The sequence below is a fragment of the Lepus europaeus genome, chromosome 22 (genome assembly GCF_033115175.1).
Source record: "Lepus europaeus isolate LE1 chromosome 22, mLepTim1.pri, whole genome shotgun sequence".
In the NCBI taxonomy this organism is placed as follows: domain Eukaryota; kingdom Metazoa; phylum Chordata; class Mammalia; order Lagomorpha; family Leporidae; genus Lepus; species Lepus europaeus.
The window spans coordinates 12,887,396-12,903,149 of record NC_084848.1 but is presented as its reverse complement, the minus strand read 5'-3'; positions in this window follow the sequence as shown (position 1 = coordinate 12,903,149).

The window sequence follows — 15,754 nt, the reverse complement described above, 5'->3', positions numbered from 1 at the left end:
TGGCCTACAGCGCCAGCATCCCATATGGGCACTGGTTTGAGTTCTGGCTGCTCCACTTCCGATCCAGCTCTCTGCTGTGGCCTGGGAAAGCAGCGGAGGATGGCCCAAGTCTTGGGCCCCTGCACCCACATGGGAGACCTGGAAGAAGCTCCTGGCTCCTGGCTTCAGATTGGCTCAGCTCTGGCTGTTATGGTCATTTGGGAAATGAACCAGAGGATGGAAGACCTCTCTCTCTCTCTGTCTCTACTTCTCTCTGTACTCTATCTTTCAAATAAATAAAATAAATCTTTAAAAAAATAAACTGCATGCCAAGGGGCAGAGAGGAAACTAACATAAAAGACAACCACAAGGTGTATAAACCAGCCTGGTGATGGCCCAGGGGCCTGGGTAAGTGAGTGGGCGAGGAAGTGCAGTCATATGGAGCAAGCTCAGCTCCAGGCCTGGAGACGGCCTCAGGGCTTCCCACGCCCACAGCAGTCGGGCTTGGCCCATCTGAGCATGGGCTTGGGATGCTGCAGCCTCGTGGCCACAGTAGACTGTCCCCATCTGGGACAGACTGCCAAAGCAGGCAAGGATGTGTTCCCAGGCCCACGAAGAGGACAGCTTCGCTTAGAAGTCTCACTAGTTCCATCATACCATGAAAAAAGAACTCTCCGTGTAGCCTTGAAAGCATAAATGCTGTTCGCTTTCCTTACTGCACATCGGAGGTGAGGAACTCACCTTCCCTGCAGTTGGCTTACAGTGGACGTCAGTTCTGTACCTGAGTCCTGGCCTTGACGTTTACGAGCTACACTGCCTTGAGCAAGTTATGCTCTTGAAGGCTTATTTCCTCATCTCCAAAATGGGCGTAGCACCAAATCTCCTGAATTCAAGACAACGCTTCGCAGCATTGCTGAAATCATGCTGGGTCTTATTGATGGAGGTATATATTTAACTTTCTATTGCTTTTATTCTCAGAGACTCCCATAAGATCATCAAGCTGTTTTAATAGCTTTAATAGCATTAGAAACGTTATTCATATACATTAATTTCACTAATTTAAACTGTACAGAGCTGTCACAATCAGGTTTAGAACGTCATCTCTCCAAAGGAAACTCATAGCCTTTAGCGATCACCCTCAGGTTTTCTATGTATATAGATTTCCCTATTCTGTTCATTTCATACAAATGGAATCATATAATATGTGGGCCTGTGTAACTGATTTCTTTCTCTTAGCATGATGTGAAAAATTTATTTATTTAGCAGGAAGAGTGACAGAGACAGAGAGAGAGAGAGAATCTTCCATCTTCTGGTTCACTCCTCAAATAGTTACAACTGCAAGGGTTCATCCAGACCAAAGCTGGGAGCCTGGAACTCCAACTAGTTTTCTCACATGGCTTGCAGGGACCAGTGTACTTGGGCCATCTTCTGTTCCCTTTCCAGGCACATTAGCAGGTAGCTGGTTCAGCAGTGGAGAGGCCAAGACTTGAACAAGTGCTCCAATATAGGATGCCAGTGTTGCAAGCAGTGGCTTAATCTGCTGTGCTACAATATTGGTCCGTACAAAAATATTCATAATATTCATATATATTTATGAGTGTGTATATCTTCTTTGGAGAAATGTCTCTTCAAATTCTTTGCCTATTTTGAAATTGGATGGGGTTTATTGTTTAATTATAAGAAAATTTTAAATATTCTGGATGTAAGCTCTTTACTAGATATATAATTTGTAAATATTTTATCTTACTCAGTGTGTTGTCTTTTCACTTTAATGATGGTGTCTTTTTTTTTCCAGGCAGAGTGGACAGTGAGAGAGAGAGAGACAGAGAGAAAGGTCTTCCTTTGCCTTTAGCTCACCCTCCAATGGCCGCCACGGCCTGCACGCTACGGCCGGCGCACCGCGCTGATCCAAAGCCAGGAGCCAGGTGCTTCTCCTGGTCTCCTATGCGGGTGCAGGGCCCAAGGATTTGGGCCATCCTCCACTGCACTCCCAGGCCACAACAGAGAGCTGGCCTGGAAGAGGGGCAACCGGGACAGAATCCGGCTCCCCAACCGGGACTAGAACCTGGTGTGCTGGCACCACAGGTGGAGGATTAGCCTATTGAGCCGCGGTGCCAGCCAATGATGGTGTCCTTTTAATCACAAAAGTTAACTTTGACACAGCCCAAACTATCTTTTTCTGTTTATCACTTACACTTTGGGTATCATAATTAATACATCATTTCCTAACTCAAAGTTATGAGTTATCTTTTCTAACAATTTTAAAGTTTTAATTGCTACATTTTAGGTCTATGATTCATTTTGAATTTATCTTTGTACATGGTGTGAGGTAGGGGGCTAGATTCTATTTTTTTTTAACCTGGATATTCAGTTGTCCCAGTACAGTCTTTTGAAAAGACCTCTCTTTCCCCCACTGAATTTTCATGGTACTCTTCTTGAAAATCCATTGACCATAAACATGAAGGCTTATTTTTAGGTCCCCTATTCTGCTGATTTATATGTTTAGCCTCACATAGACTGTACCATAATCTTTATCACCGTAGCATTTCTAAAATCAGAAGATTTGAATCCTCCAGCTCTGTTCCTTATCAAGATTGTTTTGGCTGCTGTGGGCACCTTATGTTTTCATATGAAAACCAAGTTGTCAATATGCAAAAGGCATATGGGATTTTGACTGGGAATGTGTTTAAACGGAATCAATTTAGGAAGCATTGCCCTTTTAACAATATTAACTCTTCTAATCCATGAATATGGGATACTTTCCCAGATATTTATGTCTTTAATTTCTTTCAACAGTGATTCATAGTTTTCTATGTATAACGTTGCTCTTCTTTTTAACTTACTCCTAAGTATTTTATTATTGCTTAGGCTGTAGTAAATGGGATTGTTTTCTCAACTTCATTGTCATTATTCATCGCTAATATATTGAACTGTAAGTTATTTTGGATTACTTATCTTGTACTCTGCAACTTTGCAGAAGTTATTTTTTAGTTCTAATAGACTAGTGGATTTCTTACTATAAGATCATAACATATGCTTTATATTCCTTTCCAATATGAATCTTTTATTTCTTTTTACCTTATCACCCTCACTAGAATGTGCAGTATAGTGTTGAATACTCATAGATGTGGCAAGAGTAGTCATTCTTTTCTTGTTCTTGATCTTAATGAGAAAGCAACCAGTTTTTCATCATTACATATGATGTTAGCTGTGGGGTTTTCATAGACACTCTATCAGGTTGAGGAAGTTCCCTTCTATCCTGACTCTTTTGTGGATTTGAATTTTGTCAAATGCTTTTCCTGTAGATGTCATAAGATGGTTTCCTAGAGCTCTCTCCAATGTCTTGCATGGGGAAAACAGTCTCTATTATACTTCATTAATTCTCAGCACCAGCCCCAAAGAAGAGACACAGAAGTTCTGCCTGGTGACTGACTTTGGGACCCCTTGGAGGAAACAGGCAGCCCCTTCCCATTACACCTTTAACCCCAGCTGACCTTCCACTTGCACCCCCACTGAACTTTCCTCTGGTGGCTGATGCCTGTCACTGCGGACAACCAGGGTCTGGGAGATCAAGAGTTGAGGTTCATGACAATAAATTCAGATGCTTTCTTTGCTCTTTGGGTTAGAATTGGAAGTTAATTTTTTTTATCCTAAACATCATTTTTCTCCAATTTCTACTCATGAACATTTGAACTTGGGCATACGACATGCTCTCAGCTACTTTGTAAGTTTTTCCTGGGTTGTTATTTTGCCTGTGCCCTCTAGCTCTCAGAGGGCAGAGACCGAGCCTTAAATGTCTCTTGAAGCGTTCATAGAACCAGGTGATATGTTTGTCATGAAGCACAGACTTGGTAAACACATGATGCCTGTAATCTCTTCCTTTTAGTAAAATTGGCCTGCTCACCACATGCCCTGGAGCTTGGAGGATGCTCAGCTGCTGCAGGAGAGAAAGATGCCAACACTGACATAAGACACTGAGAACAGAGCCCCACATGGCTTCGCAGCTCCCTCTGCACCATGTGACCAGAGGATATCATGTGAACCCAACGTGGTGTTGGAAGAGAAGAGATACTGCCATGCCAACCATCTTTCAAAACTTCATGAGAAAAGTGAGGTTGATCAAAGAGACCTGTGGGTGTCTAATGTTGCAGTGCAGAGCATTCCACACACTGCTGCCTGGTGCACCCTGATGCAGTTTGGAAAGAGATATTGACAGTGCATGGCATGACGGCATCATTAGAGGGCACTGCCACCCAGGCCCCCAGGCTATGACAAACGCTGGCCTCAGCTCAGAGAAGCTGCCCTGCCAGAAGGCTCTCACGGCTGCTGACAATATGACAAAGCTCCGGAGTTAAGACATCCTCTCCTCTCCCTCAACCCTCCCAGGCCCTGAAGCACTCTGATTTGGGGCATCACTAACCCAGTAGTAAGCAGAACACATTGCTCACTGGATTAAAAAGGGGGGGGGGGGGGAGGGGAAGGCAACCGTCTATTTTATTTGCAAAACTAAATCTATGGAAATCACCTAGCACAATTCCTGGCTTGGGCTGAATTCTCCATACACTTTCTTTTTATTTATTTATTTATTTTTAATTTTTTGCCAGGCAGAGTTAGACAGAGAGAGATATAGACAGCGAGAGAGAGACAAAGAGAAAGGTCTTCCTTCCATTGGTTCATTCCCCTAATGGCCGCTATGGCCAGCGCTGTGCTGATCCGAAGCCAGGAGCTGGGTACTTCCTCCCAGTCTCCCATGCAGGTGCAGGGACCCACGCACTTGGGCCATCCTCCGCTGCCCTCCTGGGCCACAGCAGAGAGCTGGACTGGAAGAAGAGCAACCGGGACTAGTACCCGCTGCCCCAACTGGGCCTAGAACCTGGGGTGCTGGCGCCGCAGGCGGAGGATTAGCCAAGTGAGCCATGGCACTGGCCTCCATACACTTTCACTCTTGTTCTATTATTACCATTAGTGGGGCTTTCAGGGTACCTGTCTATGCAGCAGAGTTCTCAGGTCGGGCAGTCCTGTAGTCTGAGTTGCTTCCACAAAGATAAGGAGGGGGGCGGATTTTCTGATTCCATTTCAGAGAAATAATCAGCATGACCATTTTGCACAAGCCTCGTCATGCACCCAAGTGAAATGAGCTGGTGAACTGGAGTTAATGTGTGTTTGTAGGTCAGCCACTTAAGCAAGGCAGGTGCTACTCAAGATTCGTCTCTGAAGACTCGGAGTCCAGAACCCACCAGGTGCAGGTGTGGGTGCTGGCAGTAAAAGGGAGCATCGGCCAGTCTCTACCTGGAGCTCAGCTTCTAGCTGTGGAGAAGGCAAGATGGTAAACACCTTTATGTGCACGGCGACATGGGCTGCACTGGGGCGGGCCAGCAGGACCGCTTCCCCAGCAGGGTGACATCCAAGTTGATCTAGAAGGATCAATAATTCATCAGGCGGGCAAGGGGAGAAACACTTTTGGAATCTGTTTCTTTATCTGTAAATTGAGAATGAGAAGGATATGGAATTGGCATTTGTGACACAATGGGTTAAACTGCTGCCCGCGACGCCAGCATCCTGTACCAGGCTCTGGTTTGAGCTCAGGCTGCTCTGCTCAGATTCAGCTCCCTGCAAACATGCCAGGGAAGGCAGTAGAAGATGGCCCAAGTGCTTGTGCCCCTACCACTCACATAAGAAACTTGTGTGAAGTTCCTGGCTCCTAGCTTAGGCCTGGCCCAGTTTCGGCCATTGCGGCTTTTCGGGGAGTGAGCCACTGGATGGATGACCTATCTCTGTCACTTTGCTTTTCAAAGAAACAAACGTTTAAAAAGAGATTTATTTTATTTATTTTAAATTCAGAGTTACAGAAAGAGAGGAAGAGACAGAGAGATCTTCTATCCGCTGGTTCACTCCCCTAATGGCTGCAATGGCTGAGCCAGGCCAAAGCCAGAAACCAGAAGCTTCCTCCTGGTCTCCCGTGTAGGTGGCAGGGGTCTAAGCACCCAGCTGTCCTCTGCTGCCTTCCTAGGTACACTAGCAGGGAGCTGGATCAGAAGTAGAGCAACTGGGACTTGAGCTGGTGTCCACAAGGGATGCTGGTGTCACAGGCAGCAGCTTTACCAGCTGTGCCACAACATTAGCCCCAATAATTAAATCTTAAACAAAAAAGAACAGCTTCCTCACAGGAAGCAGAGCTATTTACCGGCCAAGGATGTGAATTCTAATAGGCCTGGGGTTCACTCTTGCTCTGCCACCAAGATTTTGGGAAAATAAGAAGAAGAACAATAGTAATAGCAACACTTAAGACAAAGGTTTTTTGGTTTGCACAGAAGGGACAATAGAGGCTGGCACTGTGGCACAGCGGTTTAAGCCACAGCTGGCGATGCCAGCCTCCCATCTCAGAGCACGGGTTTGAGTCCCGGTGGCTCTGCTTCCAGTCCAGATTCCTGCTAATGCGCCTGGGAAAGCAGGGGAAGATGGCCCAAGTGCTTGGGCCCCTGTCATTCATGTGGGAGACCCAGATGGAGTTCTTGGCTCCTGATTTTGACCTGGCTGAGCCTGGCCTGTTGAGGCCATTTGGGGAATGAACCAGTGGATGGCAGATGGCTGTTTCTCTGCCTTTCCAATAAATAAATAAATTAGTTAATAAATAAATCTGTTTTGATATAAAGGACAATAACAGGAACCGTCTTTAAGAGAAGACACATGTAGAGCATTTGGCGTGGCACACCCAACACTCCTGATGCATGGTGGACCACATTGCACCACAGGGAGCTTGTGAGGATCCAGCGAGACCTCGGAGGGGAGAATGATTTCAGAAATGAAATCTCCAGGCTGATGACTCCAGCAAAGGGACGACGTTGTGCCACGGCAGGGAGCCTAAGGTGGCAAGGATAGTTTCTCCAGGGAGGGTCCTTGAGGGAGGGAGGAGGGAGGCTGCATGGTGGGAAGAGGATGGTACTGAAATTGAACAACCAGCCAGAGGTCAAAGGTCCTGCTTTCACTCATCAGTTGTGTGATCAAACATACGACACACACAATATCACTGTGCCCGTTATTGATTTGAGATTTTTACATTTAATAACAAAACAGCTCCATACTTGTAACATACTATTAATACAGAACATATATCGGAATTGTAAAGAACAATTGTAAATGACAAGTCCTGTGTATCCCCACACTCAGATTTAATGAATGTCAACATTGTGGGTTTTGCTTTGGACTTCGGGTTTTGGTTGTTGCTTTTTGGCATGTTACAGATGCTGCTAAAGCTTCACACTCACCTTTCTTTTTTAGGGGGTGGCTCTCACTTCCCTGGATGTTTGCACACTTGTACTTATGTGGTCCCATAAACAAAACAGAGCGTGGTTCTGGGTGTTCTTAGGGTTTCACATAAATGATACCCTTCTTTATCATTGTATACCTTGCAGGTTTTGCTGAACGTGTTTTCAAGACAGATCCATGCTGTTAGGTGCAGATATTCTTCACGCATCCCAACCACCCTGTTCTGCCCCTTTGAGGTTTGCATGTTTTGCTGCAGGAAATCCCCCTAAGGCAGGCTTCAGATAAGAATTCACAAGGTGATGCGTCCCGAGAGGAGAGGTGTGCTGCTGAACAGTTCAGGTGGGTGGAGTGAGTGTTGGGCATCTCTCCCAGGCATCTCATAGCTGGGTAACAGACCCACCCAACGTAGTGGCCCACGTCAAGGACAATCATTTATTCAGCTTATGAATCTTCCATTTGGGAAGATCTTGGCCAGATCAGTTCTCATCTGTCCCCTTGTTATCAGCTGAACTGGCTGCAAAGCTGGGGGCCAGAATAATCCAAAGACTCATTTGCTGCTGAATCTGGGGAGTGATGCTGGCTGTCGCCTGGGACCTTAGCTGGGGCTGTAGGTCAGGCCATCTACCCACGTGCGGCCCCCCCATGTGAATGTTCGGCCCCCTCACAGTGTGGCAGCTGAGTTCCAGAAGCAAGTGTCACAAGACAGCAAGGCAGATCGGCAAGGAATTCTCAGACCATCGTCACTTCTGCCACAATGCACTGTTCGGGACAGGCACAAGAGCCCACTCAGGTTCAAGAGTGGGGAACCGAAGTCAGTCTAGGTCCACCCAGATCAAGAGGAGTGTCCTGGTTCCATTTAAAAAAGAGCAGGGGGTTGGGATATATTGTGGTGGCCACTTTTTACAAGTTAATTTTTAAATTTTTGTTTATTACCTAGTCACTATATAAATGAAAGGCAGAGAGAGATATTTCCTACCCACTCCCCAAATGCTCGCGACAGCTAGGGCTGGACCAGCCAAAGCTAGGAGCCTGGAACTCATTCCAAGTCTTCCATGGGAGGCCAGGACCCAAGTTCTTGCATCATTACTTGCTGTATCCCAGAGTACATATTAGCAGGAGGTTGGATCAAACCCATGGCCCCCCAAAGTGTGTTTTAGCCATTGTGCCAAGGTGGTCACTCTGGGGAAAAACAATCTACCCCACACTAATCGTCCACGGTATGGGACACAGCGACTCACAAAGTTTTGGGTTTATTTATGGTTGTTTTAACAGCTGTAAAGAGGTAGATATCTCTTCTGAAGATAGAAACATTCCTTACAGAATAAAGTGTTTGGGGGAGCATAACAGGGCCTTTGCATTGATTTCTGTGTATCTGTGTGTGATAAAATGATAAAAGCCAGGCAAGGAGAACTCTAGGGAAGGAGCACCGGAGAGTACTTCTCTAAGCTTTATTCCCCCTCCCGCGTGAACAGTGGGAAGAAAATCTGGTTCTGCAAACCCAGGCCTGGGACAGAGCCGTGCCTAAACTGTTTCCTTCAGGGTACACCTGTGCTCTCTGGCTCCGGAAAACCGCAAAGAGGCTCTGCGTGTGTTTAGGCATCTGCGATCCCAAAGGCTGTTTGAAGGGCACCTAGTCTGAATCCTGGTTCTGCCACTTTCTCCCTGTGTGACCTTCGGTAAGATTCTTAACTTCTCTTCCGTTTCCTGACACACCGATGAGCCTGATAATATCACTCAGTGTAATAAACAATAAGTGCAGGCATTCGCAAATTCTGCCTGGACTTGACAAGTGTTTAAAGCCACTGGCTGTTAGCAGTAATCACAAAGAAGAGTGCACTCGGGGAGTTGGAACAACTTGGCGCCAAGTCCAGATCTAATCACGAACCCTGTCCCCAGGAGCATCCCCGAATCCTCCCAGTCGGCCGGGTAATTAAAGCAGGGCTCTGGACCGGAACCTCTGCAGTCTCCATGGATCCTGCGTCTCGCTGACGGGGCGGCAGGTGCACCTGCAGGCGGCGCAGGAAGGCAGGGCCTCAGGCGGGACTTGAGCTCTTCCCAAAGGCCCGGCTTTCCCTGCCTAGCTCAGTAAAAAGCTCCTCGCCCCAGCAGGCTGAGGGTGGAGGAAGCAAAGGGGACCCCAGGGCCGAGTTTTCTCTCGACGGTGATGGCCTTGGCCTTGGGTCCCCCGTCTGTTACTGACCTCGGGCGAATGGCTTCGCCTCTACGGCCTCATTTCCCTCGGGTATAAATGATCAAATCCCCCAAGCGTCACAGACAGATCCTGGATGAGCATCAGTAAACAAGAGCTTAAGGGGGTGCGGTACGGGGGCGACCCCACAGCGGGAGGGGGCTCGGGATGTCGCGGATTACCCAACCCCCACCGACGCCACCACCACCGCCGCCACCCCCAATTTCGCTCCAGAACCCCCTGGGGCTGGAGGTCAGGGCTGGGGTGGAGCCCCAGGTGTGGGGGCCCGAAGGCTTCGGATGCGCCTCGCTGCGTGCGCATCACGCTAGACCACGCGTGTCCGGGAGAAAGAAGACTCGGACCCGTGAGTCGCGGCTTCCACAAGATCCGGGCGCTCTTCCCGCGGACACGGAGGTGTCAGCGAGCCGGGCCTCCGGCGCTCTCCTGGTCCAGACGTCCCCTGGCGAGAGCCGGGCCGAACCTGGGCAAGGGGACCCCGCCCGCCACGCGAGCGCAGGGAAGGGCGCCGCCCCTGCTCGGGTCCCTCTGCACCTGCCACGAGAGCAGCTCCGCCGCCGATGGCGGGAGAGCAGGGAAACGGAGGGGGGTGGGGCGCAGGGAGGCTGCACGAAGCTCCCGCGCAGCGTGGGGTTCCCAGCCCCGCGGCCGAGCGGGCACAGCCGAGGCGCGTGGATGTCGCGCGGCCACGCGGTGGCGCCGCCGCACCGCCTGCTGGCCCAGGCTGCGGGGCGAGTCCTGCGCTCCTGCCACGCCCGGGGCTGTTCCGGGAACGCGGCGCCTACAGGGTCGCGAGACCCGGCGTGGGTCCTTCCGCCCTCTCCTCTGCGTTCGCGACGCATCTGCCTGCGCGGACGCCGGGCCGAGAGCCACTCACGGGTCTTGCACGCACAGGTGCTTTGCGAGGCGCGAAGACTTAGCAATCCTGCGTTTAGTCTTAGCTGAGAGGCCCCGGGCAAAACACTCTCCCTGTCAGTCCAAAGAAAGGGGTTCTGCCTCCAGGGGAGGGGCAGGAGCCGCAGGGGCTTGTTCCCAGCTCTGCCCCGGTGGCGGCCACGAGGCCCCAGGGGGCCCGGGTTCACCCGCGTTGCAGGTGGGGAGCTGAGGCTCGGTATTGGACCAAGTCACGAGGGTCAGACGTTTTCTACCGCGGGACTGTTTGCTGCTCAGCCTGCGAGATCTCTAGCGATGCCTTTGACCTCTGCATCCACGATTTTCAGATGCTTTTCTACGTCAAGAGTAGGAAAAGCAGTGGAAGATGGCCCAAGTGCTGGGGTCTCTGCACCCGCGTGGGAGACCTGGAAGAATCTCCTGGCTCCTGACTTCAGATCGGCGCAGCTCCAGCCATTGTCACCATCTGGGGAGTGAACCAGCGAATGGTAAATCTCTCTCTCTCTCTCTGTCTTTCAAATAAATAAATAAATATTTTTTTAAAAACTGAGGCCTTCTAAATTAAATACTCCTACAGTTTGGGGGCTGGCGCTGTGGTGTAGTGGGCAAAGCTGCTGGCTGCAGTGCCAGAATCCCATATGGGCACTGGTTCTAGTCCTGGCTGCTTCACTTCCCATCCAGCTCTCTGCGATGGCTTGGGAAAGCAGTAGAAGATGGCCTAAGTCCTTGGGCCCCTGCACCTGCGTGGGAGACCTGGAAAAAGCTGCTGGCTCCTGGCTTTGGTTCAGCGCAGCTCTGGCCGTTGTGACCAAATGGGGAGTGAAGCAGCGGATGGAAGACTTTCTCTCTCTCTCTCTGCCTCTCCTTCTCTCTTTGTAACTCTGATTTTCAAGTTAATAAATAAATCTCTTTTTTTATTTTTGACAGGCAGAGTGGACAGTGAGAGAGAGAGACAGAGAGAAAGGTCTTCCTTTGCCATTGGTTCACCCTCCAATGGCCGCCGCGGCCGGCGCACCGCGCTGATCCGAAGGCAGGAGCCAGCTGCTTCTCCTGGTCTCCCATGGGGTGCAGGGCCCAAGCACTTGGGCCATCCTCCACTGCACTCCCGGGCCACAGCAGAGAGCTGGCCTGGAAGAGGGGCAACCGGGATAGAATCCGGCTCCCCAACCGGAACTAGAACCCGGTGTGCCTGCGCCACTAGGCGGAGGATTAGCCTGTTGAGCCACGGCGCCGGCCCAATAAATAAGTCTTTAAAATACTCCTACAATTTTTTTTTAAAAAAAATTATTCATTTATTTATTTGAAAAGCGGAGATGCAGAGAAGGAGAGAGAGAGAGAGAGGGAGAGAGAGAGAGAAAGCCTCCATCCACTGGTTCACTCCCCAAACAGCCGCAATGGCTGGAGCTAAGCCAGGCCAAAGCCAGGAGCCAGGAGCTTCTTCCAGGTCTCCCACGTGGGTGCAGAGACCCAAGAACCTGGGCCGTCCTCTGCTGCCTTCCCAGGCCTTAGCAGGGAGCTGGATCAGAAGTGGAGCAGCTGGGACTTGAACCAGTGCCCATATGGGATGCCGATGCTGCAGGCGGAGGCCTAACCTTTCCGTCACAGCGCCGCCCCCTCCTACGGTTTCTTACCTTGATTTGCTCAGCCTCTGAGGCTGTTTCCTCCTCTCTTACCACTTCCTTTATCACTTGAAAGAGATTTGGCTCCAGCCTCGTCTCACCTGTGACGGGCATTGCCCCTCCCCCATCCCAGTAATCCTGCACCCTGACCCCTGGCCCCCATTTCCCTGTTGTCCTGACCCCTCTGGCTGATCCACAGCCACACAGAAGTCACTCTTGGTGGGGTGAGGGAGCAAGGCGGTGGCGTGTGGTGCTGCTGCTGACTCGGGGTTTAATGGTGGACAGGCCCCTTTCCAGAGGCCCCGTCCGTCCTCTCTGGTCCTTTCCCCTGGAAGCTCCCCTTCCTTGTTAGATTCTCCCCCTCCTGGCTGCCTGCTGTCCCCTCTGGCGCTGGGCGTCTCACAGCTGCGCTCCCTCTGCTCCCTGCCCCTTATCCAGACACAGCCAAGGGCCCCCGTTTCCTACCTGATTTGTCCATCGCACTGCCCTACTCTGCGCTCCGTACTTGGGCTGATGTTCCACCCCTCCTCTGCTCTCGGGGCCTTCTGCTTAGCGAGCGTGCGTGCACACACACACACACACAGAGAGAGAGAGAGAGAGAGAGGCACATGAAAGTCCCTTACTGTCTGGCCAGCACACACACTAACTCCCTTGCCTCCCCAGGCACTGGTGTGACCCAGGTATACCTTCACTTAGATCTCTGTGCAGCTCTCTGCTGGCCTGCCTGTGCGTGGCCATTGCCATGGTTACCAGGCCCTTGGGGACCTGTCCCTGCCCCCTCCGTTTCTGCAGAACATTGAGCGCTTGCCGGCAACACCTCCTGCGCCATTCACACCCTGCCAGTCCACCTTCTCTGCAGGGGTCCTGCGCCCCTTGCTCAGTGGCTCTCCTTGCTGTGCTTGCTTGGAGCAGCTGCCTCCTTACCTCCACCGGGTGACCCCTCTGGACCACCTGTCCAACACTTAAGACTGGTCTTGGGACCTGTAGCTGTCCTCGTATTCCCCACTAGAGGGACTCCATGAGGGCGGGAATACATCTACCACAGGTTTGCCTCCCATAGTGGAGTGTGTGGGAGGCAGGCAGGCATTCAACACATGTTTGTTACATGACTGATGGAATGTATGGGACCCATTGCTCACCTAGCAAACTAGAATCCCACTAATTAGTAGTTTGGAAGGGGCCAAGACAGTGGCAGGGTTGCAGAGGAAGGGGGACGTCTGGGCAGCAGGGTCATGGTCAACCAGTGGCTCAGAGCCTGCAGTTTTCCTTAGCACCTGCTTCGTTTGAACACTTGCCCCCGGAACCCAAGCAGGAGGTTAGGCCCCCAAATCTTATGTTAACCATGCTGAGAAACTTAGTCCAATCCTGGTGTTAGAGGTCGGGCCTTGGGAAGTGATTACATTGTATTAGATCATTAGGACAGAGCCCCCATGATTGAATTCTGCTGGGTTCTGCTGGGGGAGAGAAAGAGAGAGAGAGGAGAGAGAGAGAGAGAGACTGGGGATATACAGAGGGATATGTATTACCCTAACACAATTTGATACAGCCTGCATCACTTTGAATGTCTACCATTGTAACCAAAGTAAATCTCTTTTCTAAAAAAAGATTTATTTTATTTTTTGAAAGACAGAGTTACAGAGAGAGGTAGAGACAGAGAGAGAGGTCTTCCATCTGCTGGTTCACTCTCCAGATGGCCGCAATGGTTGGAGCTGCACCGATCCAAAGCCAGGAGCCAGGAGCTTCCTCCAGGTCTCCCATGCGGGTGCAGGGGCCCAAGCACTTGGGCCATCTTCTACTGCTTTCCCAGGCCATAGCAGAGAGCTGGATCAGAAGAGGAGCAGCTGGGACTGGAACCAGTGCCCATAAGGGATGCTGCCTTTCAGGCCAGGGATTTAACCACTGCGCCGCAGCACCAACTCCATTATGAAGTATTTTATTGAAGTCATGAAAAGCTGGCTAATGGGACTTTAATACCCAGTTGATTTGAAATAATTCCTGACACGCCCAGGGGGATTCAGAGATCCCAATTAAGGGTTGGAGAAATTTAGTGACTTCTTACTGATAATCAGAGGCTTCTTAAAAAGAACCTGAAAAGCCACAGTGCCCTAAGGGACTGAGAGAGGGCCAGACCTTGTTGTCCTCTTCTTTCTTTCTCTCTGGGTCAGATCTGTGTGTCTCCCCCACCAACCCACCTCCAACACCCATCCCTGAGTGGCTGTGGCTGTCTCCCACAGGGGAGGCTGGACAGTGGAACGGGCACTGGAGATGGCTTTGTCCCAATGCTGAGCCTCAGGTTCCGGGAGTGGGACCTGAGACCTTTGCCGACTGTGGAGGGGCTGCTCTTAGCAGAGGGCCAAAGGGCATCCCAGGGCTTCTCCAAACCCACCCTTCTCACGAAATCGGGACCTCAGTCGAGTCACGGTAACGACGTCTCTGGAATGGGGCTTAAAGCCACAGTGGTGGATTGTTTCTGCCTCCTGTGACGTGCCCGTCGCGAGTCGGCACGAGGGCTCTCATCGTGGTCACGGAGACTCAGGCTGGTAGAAAAGCCATCACCTCAAGCCAGATCTTAAAAAGAAAGCGGGGGTAGGGACTGGCTCTTGGCGCAGTGGGTTGATCCTCCGCCTGCGGCGCCAGCATCCCATATGGGCGCGGACTCTAGTCTCAGCTGCTCCTCTTCCAATCCAGCTCTCTGCTATGGCTTGGGAAGCAGTGGAAGATGGCCCAAGTGCTTGGGTCCTTGCACCTGTGTGGGAGACCTGGAAGAAGCTCCTGGCTCCTGGCACAGTTCCAGCCGTTACGGCCAATTGGGGAGTGAACCAGTGGATGAAAGACCTCTCCCTCTCCCTCTCCCTCTCGCTCTCCCTCTCCCTCTCCCTCTCCCTCTCCCTCTCCTTCTCTCTTTGTGTAACTCTGCCTTTCAAATAAATCTTTAAAAAAATAAAAGAAAGCAAGCTGTGCAGGGTCAAGTGGTGGCAGAGAGCTGGTAGTGGAGTGCTTGGGGCTAGAAGTACTCACTGCACTTCTACTTCAACCCATTGATGGGAGCTAGTCACCTGACCCCACCCAGCCACACAGGAGCCAGGAAGTACAATCCTAGAGGAGGGGCGGGGTTCTGGAAGTTCTTTTTGTTTGTTTGTTTGTTTTTTGTTTTTTGTTTTTTTTTTGACAGGCAGAGTGGACAGTGAGAGAGAGAGACAGAGAGAAAGGTCTTCCTTTTGCTGTTGGTTCACCCTCCAATGGCCGCCGCGGTAGCGCGCTGCGTCCAGCGCACCATGCTGATCCGATGGCAGGAGCCAGGTGCTTCTCCTGGTCTCCCATGGGGTGCAGGGCCCAAGCACTTGGGCCATCCTCCACTGCATTCCCTGGCCACAGCAGAGAGCTGGCCTGGAAGAGGGGCAACCGGGATAGGATCGGTGCCCCGACCGGGACTAGAACCCGGTGTGCCGGCGCCGCAAGGCGGAGGATTAGCCTAGTGAGCCGCGGCGCCGGCCTCTGGAAGTTCTTAAGACAAGCGCTAATGACTATGCAGGGGGTGAGGAAGGGAAAGTCCAAAACAGAGCACACAGTGGGAGAAGTGGGGGCCCTCAGAGAATTGGGCCAAATAGCAGAGCAATTCCAGTGCAGGCATGAATCGGGCTTAACAAATATGGAAGAGGGAAGATGCTCTCTGGGTCCCCTTCCCTCAATGCTTTTTGCCTCAAGCTCTGCCCAAACCCCTTTTTAAGGGCCCTACCATTGCCTGGGATCTGGGGACCTCTCATGTCACCTTTGCCACGCCTCCAGACGCTGC